This window comes from Piliocolobus tephrosceles, chromosome 9, assembly GCF_002776525.5.
Source record: "Piliocolobus tephrosceles isolate RC106 chromosome 9, ASM277652v3, whole genome shotgun sequence".
Taxonomy (NCBI): domain Eukaryota; kingdom Metazoa; phylum Chordata; class Mammalia; order Primates; family Cercopithecidae; genus Piliocolobus; species Piliocolobus tephrosceles.
The window spans coordinates 8010196-8017681 of NC_045442.1; positions in this window are offsets into that span (position 1 = coordinate 8010196).

A 7486-nucleotide genomic window follows, 5' to 3' on the forward strand; every position below is an offset into this window, starting at 1 on the left:
GCGCAGCTCCATAACCGTGGCCACTCCACTTCTCTGACATTCTGAGACCTTGTTCTCCTCAGGGCGTTTGTGGGCCCCTGAGAGCTGGACCTGTGCTTGTCCCTGCCCCCTGAGCCCCTAGCAGAGGCCTAGGACTCACAGGTGTGGAGGATAATGATCAGAATCCCGCCTTGCCATCAGCAATGCTTTTCCCAGATGAACTTCTCAGCCCCAGCAGCAAATCATGAGCAATATTATTTATTTCTCAGAACATGTTACACGTTGTTGGTTAATCACCAGCATTAAGCTATTGACTCTACCTCCAGCAGCACTTTCCTCAGTGGTGAACACATCTGGAGGCAGCAGCTCAAACTCTCTTAACGGATGGGAGGCTGAGGCTCCGAGGACAGGGCAGAGACGCCTCAGCGTCAACCTGCTTTTGGCGGCAGGACAGGAATTGGGCCTGGGCCTGAGATGGTTCCTTCCTACACCCTTCTCCAGGGTACCATGTCCACCTCGAAGCCTCTGGACCCTCTGACATGTAACCTGTGCCCCCTCCCCAAGCCAGCAAAGAGACCCAGGCACAGTGCGGTTATGGAAGCAGCTGCTTCTTGTTCTCAGCCTGGTGGGTGTCCCTCGGGGCGGCGCACGTGTAGCAGCTTTTCAGGAGTATGGGGGGTGATGGGAGCCAGGGGCCACGCGGCGCAGACGGGAGAGAGGCCAGCAGATGGGTCCAGCAGCCGTGGGTTGAGCTTTGCCGTGTAACCTCGGCGACAGGGGCTGTATTCTGCATGGAAAATTCTGCATGATTCATACCCACGGGGCCTGTCACCAAGCTGAGTTACTGAGTTACTTTACTGAGTGTTCACCGTGTGACTAAATTTCTGGACCTGGGGAGTTGGTAACTTTTTCCTCGCCTCTCACCCAAACACCCCCAAGTCCTGTAAAAATTGCATTTCCAGGGGCAGAAAGGAGTCCCACGTAACCAGCCAGATCCCATCTCTGAGCCAGGCCAGACTGCTTCCTCCTCCCTGAGTCTGGTCTGCTTCTGGGGTTCCCTCTCTCGATGTATTACGGTTCTCCAGAGAAACAGAACCAATAGGATAGATGGAGAGAGAGAGACACACACTAGGGGGCACTTAGGGGAACTGGCTGACAGAATTCTGGAGGCCGAGGAGGCCAGCATCTGTGGGCTGCAAGCTGGAGACCCAGGAAAGCCAGTGCTTGCAGTTCAGCCTGAGCCTGGAGGCTGAGAGCCAGGGAGCTGGTGGTGTGATTCCCAGTCTGCGTCTGAAGAAGGCCTGGGGAGAAGGCACCGCTTCTGTAAGTCCCGGGGTCTGAGGGCCCGGGAACCTGGATGGACAGGATTCAAGGGGCAGAGAAGATGAAGGTCCCAGCTCAGGAAGTGGGAGGATTTACCCTTCCTCGGCCTTTTCGTTCTCCTCGAGCCCTCAGTGGACTGGATGACACCTGCCCGCTGGTGAGGGTGGCTCTTCCTTACTAATTTAAATGCTCCTCTCTCGCGGAACACCCTCACAGACACACCCAGGAACAGTGTTTTACCAGGTCTGTGGCTGTCCCTTGGCCCAGTCACACTGACGTACAGAATTAACCATCGTGCTTGGGAAATTTCAGCTTCTCCGCTGGTGTCATTGCTGTTGCCCTGGCAGCGGCCCTGAGAAGAGCTGGGTTTGACCAGCAGACTGAGGGCATCTCCTCATCAGAGGGCCCCACTCTCAGAGCAGAACCAGTTGGAAGCTTTCTGAGGGACACCACCAGCAACAAAGAGCATCATTCTGATCTGGAGGCCAGGAGGCCCGGGTGTGCCTTGGCAGAGAAGTGCAGGCGGGTGGTGAGCGGGGCCTCCCTCCCGCAACCGCTGAGCAGCCTCCACGTGCACCCTTTGTGGGGAGGAACAAGCCCCAGACGCAGACCCTCGTGTATATAAAACACAAGCAGATCTCCCCAGGGAGGCCGAGGGTCCTACGCCAGCTCGGAGATGGGGAAAAGGGTTTATTTGTGGATGAAAAGGGACCAAAACGCAGTCTGGACAGAAGGGAATCAGGACAGACACTGGGAAGAGTCCTTCCGTCTCACAGGCGCACTGTGCAGCTGGAAACGACAACAGGCCTGCCCTGGTGCTGATGGCATCACTCCCCAGCACCTGGGCCCCCTGAGCTCTGCTCACTTTCAGTCAGAACTGACCCCTTGCTGAACATAAGGCTCAAAGATCTCCTGTGGGAATGACTGTTTCCAAATATTATTGTCCAGCTGTACTAAGAATATGCAAATCCAGGCCGGGTGCAGTGGCTCATGCCTGTAATCCCAACACTTGGGGAGGCTGAGGTGGGCAGATTGCTTGAGCCCAGGAGTTCAAGACCAGCCTGGACAACATGGCAAAACCTTATCTCTACAAAAACATACAAAAATTAGCTGGGCATGGTGGCTCACACCAGTAGTCCCAGCTACTTGCAGGAGACTGAGGTGGGAAGATCACTTGAGCCAGAGAGATCACAGCTGCAGTTGAGCTGTGGCTGTGCCACTGCACTTCAGCCTGGGTAACAAAGTGAGACCCTATCTCAAAAAAAAAAAAAATCCATTTTATAAATGATGAGTGTTTTAGAGGAAAAAAATTTCAGTTATTCCACTGACAATTAGGTTATGCATCTCATGGCTTAAAAGAGATTCTAGAAGCTCCAAGCCAAACCCTTGCCCAGTCTGAGAAATGGGAAGTGGCCTGCACAGAGCAGGAACCAGTTTGTGCAGGAGCCCCTGTCCCTCACGTTGTCTTTCTTGTAGGTCATGTGTCTTCCTCTGTCGTTTTCCCTCCTAAATCCAATTGATTTCCTTGAAATCCAATTAACCTGGAATGAGCAATTTGTTTAATCAAACATTCTCAGCCTTGAGCAGCCAGTACATTCCAAAGCTTAGTAATAATGGGAGAGAAGAATCCTCCGAAAGAAGAGCAAACGTCCACATGGTGAACATACTTCCCCGAGTCAAGCACCCAAGCTGCATGAGGCCACCACACCGTAAAGTTTCTTTTTTTTTTTTTTTTTTTTTTTTTTTTTTGAGACGGAGTCTCGCTTTGCCGCCCAGGCTGGGGTGCAGTGGCCGGTTCTCAGCTCACTGCAAGCTCCGCCTCCCGGGTTTACGCCATTCTCCTGCCTCAGCCTCCTGAGTAGCTGGGACTACAGGCGCCCGCCACCTCGCCCGGCTAGTTTTTTGTATTTTTTAGTAGAGACGGGGTTTCACCGTGTCAGCCAGGATGGTCTCGATCTCCTGACCTCGTGATCCGCCCGTCTCGGCCTCCCAAAGTGCTGGGATTACAGGCTTGAGCCACCGCGCCCGGCCAAAGTTTCTTAAAGAATAATAACTTTCAGTAATGAAGCCCTCAAGCCTATGATCCCTGTCTTAATCCATTTGTGGTGCTATATCGAAATACCTGAGACTGGGTCATTTATAAATAATGAACAAATTTTTTTTCACAGTTCTGGAGGCTGGGAAGTCCCAGAGCAAGACTTGATGTCTGACAAGGGCCCGGTTTCTGTTGCCAGATGGTGCCTTGAACACTGCGTCCTCATATGGCAGAGGGGCAAAGGGCTGAACGCGCTCTGTAAGCCTGGCTTCTAAGGGCAGGAGGGTAGAGCCTTATGATTCAATCACTTCCTCAAGGCCCCACCTCTTAATACAGTTGCACTGGGGATTAAGTTTCAACATGAATTGTGAAGGGGACACGAACATTTAAGCCACAGTAATCCCCAAGGGGAATCATCTTACCCCCACTGGGGAGAGCTGTCATGCAAGTTTTCAGATTCGACTTTCAGAAGCACCGTCTTTGACCAGAGCCGGTGGAATGGACAGAACTGCCAGGCTTCAAGCAGAACAGGGATCGTGGTGGGTGCCCAAGCTCCTCCCGAGCACCCCTTCCCAGCATCCCAGGTCCCGCCTTTCCCCCTGCAGCGTTGGGTGTGGGCCCAATGAGGAATGGATCCCCGGGGTCACAGCGCAGGACTGTGCCTTCCCCGGGAAGCCCAGTGTCCTAGAGCCCAGGAAAGTGTCCCAGGGTGCGGCACAGTCAGAAAAACACGGAGGAGTTGACGATAGCCAGAGGGTTTCACCCCAGGAGACACAGCCTACACCAACCTCAGAACTGCACAGAGGTTCTTTAAAAAGTAGCCACTCCTGGCATTGTCCATTCAAAATGTTCCAGCTGAACTTACAGTGAACCCAGACTCCTCATTTGTCCTACGGGTCCTTCCCCATCTGACCTTCACCTGCTCCTCTCCATCCTCCCCTCCCAGCTCACTCCTACCAGTCACGTCCAGCCAGGCTGTTCTTTCTTCCCTACTATTATAGCTTTGCCCAGCCGGTCCCAGCCTCAGGGCCTGTGCACTTGCCCTTTCCTGGCCTAAAATGTATGCCGCTCGTGAATCCCAAACCCTCAGTTACATGTGACTGAGTCCCTCTGATCTTTCTGCTATTGCCCAGATTTCATCTGTGCAAGAGGTCTTTCCTGCTCACCTGAATATTCACTGTTCCCCATAGACACTCACTTTCCCTAATTCTATTCCTAGCACCCGTCACTATTGGAATTTTTCATTTCTTTTTTGCTCATTGTCTGTCTTCCCTACTTAGAATCTACATTCCATGAGGGTAGGTGTGATGGTTAATACTGAGTGTCCACTTGATTGGATTGGAGGATCCAAAGTATTGATCCTGGGTGTGTCTGTGAGGCTGCTGCCAAAGGAGATTAACAGTTGGGTCAGTGGGCTGGGACAGGCAGACCCACCCTTAATCTGGGTGGCACCATCTAATCAGCTCCCAGAATATAAAGCAGGCAGAAAAACGTGAAAAGACTAGACTGGCTTAGCCTCCCAGCCTCCATCTTTCTCCCGTGCTGGATGCTTCCTGCCCTTGAACATCAGACTCCAAGTTCTTCAGCTATGGGACTAAGACTGGCTTCCTTGCTCCTCAGCTTACAGACGGCCTACTGTGGGACTTTGTGACTGTGTGAGTTAATACTACTTAATGTATCTACCCTATTCGTTCTGTCCCTCTAGAGAACCCTCACTAATACAGTAGGGAATGAATCCATCATGTTCATTTCTGTATTCCCTGTCCGTAGGACAGTAATAAGTATTTGCTGCATGATGACTGAATGAATAACTAACGGATAGCCCTACACAGGCCTGTGCACACCTGCTCTTCCTGGAGACCTTTGACATAAAATTCTAAGTTTTCATCTGCAAAATCATAGTGCCCAAAGAACTTTAATTCATTTCCTGCAAGCTCTCTGGATACTGGGGTAGAAATTCCTGCAGCAAACCTGAACCTCTACTTGCTTTTGCCTCCCCATACTCTGCCTTTCCCCTGCCCCTGAGGGTCAGCCCCTGCGGGCATCTGTGTGACCCACCAAGAAGAGAGGAGGAACAGGAAATATTCAGGGAAGTGGGAGATGAGGAGGCTGCTGTGCAGCGCAGGAGCCCACGGAGAAGGGGCGTAGTCATGAGTTTAAAGGAAATAGATGAGCAAATGTGTGCTCAGCATGATGGAGGGGACAGAAAGCCAGATCCGCCCAGGGCACGGCCCCCAGTGCAGGGGTGGTGGGAGGCTCTCCGGCAAGGGCTTGGTCAGCGTCTTTGGGATCTGAGCTGGACAGAGTAAAAACCAAGGATCCAAGACAACTTAGGTGGGTGAGGCAGAAGGACCCTCAGGACCCTCGGTGCAGTTGGGGCTCAGAGGACCATGTGATAGGGACAAGAGGGTGAGAGGCTACGAGGAGAGCCAGCGGTGGGCATCAAGGGCTGCCTATGCCTGCAGGATCAGAGGTGTAGCAGTCCAGGGGGTGCCAGGGCTGGGCCAGGCCAGGCCATGGGTGACTCCAGTGGAGTGGAGGTGAGAATCTTCAGATCACAGTCATGGAGGGGTAGGTCAGAGCAACGCACCAGTCATTCACAGGGATGCCAGGGTCAGTCAGGACAACGGAAGGACCTGGAATACAGGAGAACTCTGCAAGAAAAGGGACGACGGCATCTTGGGGAGAGAACAGTCACTAGGAAGGCTGGCGGTGACCCAGAAAACTGTCATGAGGCTCACAGGAGCAGGGCACTTCCCTGAGCGGAGGCAGCCATCAGGGACGGGAACACCCATCCTGCTCCTTGACCTGTGCAGCCTTCACCAGAGACAGAAGGGCAAGCCGTAGTCTCTACTGGAGACAGGTCTTAGGGAACGAGGAGCATGTTACGGGTCCTTCTGGGGACAGACTAAGCGTTTAGTGGCCTGTATTAGGGTTGTCTAACTGCTGTACCCACCAACCCCAAATCTTAGGCTCCAAGCAAGAAAGTTGTTTCTTGCTCCTGTCACGGAGCAGTCAAGGGTTTGAGGGTGGCCTTCCACAAGGGGATTCAGGGATCCAAGCCACTTGTGCTGGATGCTCTGCATCTGGTCAGGAGTCGAGGGAAGAAATCACAGAGAATACAAGGGTGGTCTTGGAGTTCAGGCCTGCAAGTGGCACACATCACTCTCTATCCATTTTTTTCCCCCCTTTTGAAACAGGGTCTCATTCTGTCATCCAAGTTGTTGTGCAGTGGCATGATCTCGACTCATTTCAGCCTCAGCCTCCTGGGCTCAAGTGATCCTCCAGCCTCAGCTCCCCCATGTAGCTGGAACTGTTGGCACGCATACCACCACACCTGGCTGATTTTTGTATTTTTAGTAGAGATGGGGTTTCACCAGGGTGCCCAGGCTGGTCTTGAACTCTTGCTAGTCTTGAACTCCTGGATTCAAGCAATCCACCCCCTTGGCTTCCTAAAGTGTTGGGATTATAGGTGTGAGCCACCACGTCTGGCCCATGCCGAGCTAATTTTTAAACATTTTTTGGTAGAAATGAGGTCTCACTGTGTTGCCCTGGCTGGTCTCAAACTCCTGGTCTCAGTCCTCCTGCCTCAGACTCCCATAACGCTGGGATTATGGGTCTGAGCCACTGCACCTGGCCTCTCCATATTTCTATGATTCTCCATATTCCCATGGACAGCTGTGGCCCAGTCAGTCTGCACTCTCTGGAGGATGTCTGCTCAAATAAAAGCCCAGTTCAGGGAAGGTTCTGTCTTCAGGATCCCAGAAAAACTTGAGGCTTCTCCATAAGGGGAAAGTGAGTGGGTCGAGGTGATTCTAGTTTATCCTCGTATACAAATCTCTACCCACAGAATGGGACACTGTGCAGTCATTAACTGGAACGATAAATACTTACATTCAGAAATAGAAAAGTGCCTGTAACATTGTGCTGACTTGAAAGGAATGGAGAATAGAGTTCATGTAAAATGAGAGATACACACAAATACTTCTCTAGGCACGTGTGCATATGTATCTGCAAGAATGTTCACTGAAATGTCACCATCAGAATCACAGAATTTCTTCTTCATTCTCAGTACTTTTACAATTTATACTATCTACTGAGAAGATCTCCTTTATATAAAGAGAAACAAAAAGAAGAAAAGCCACACAA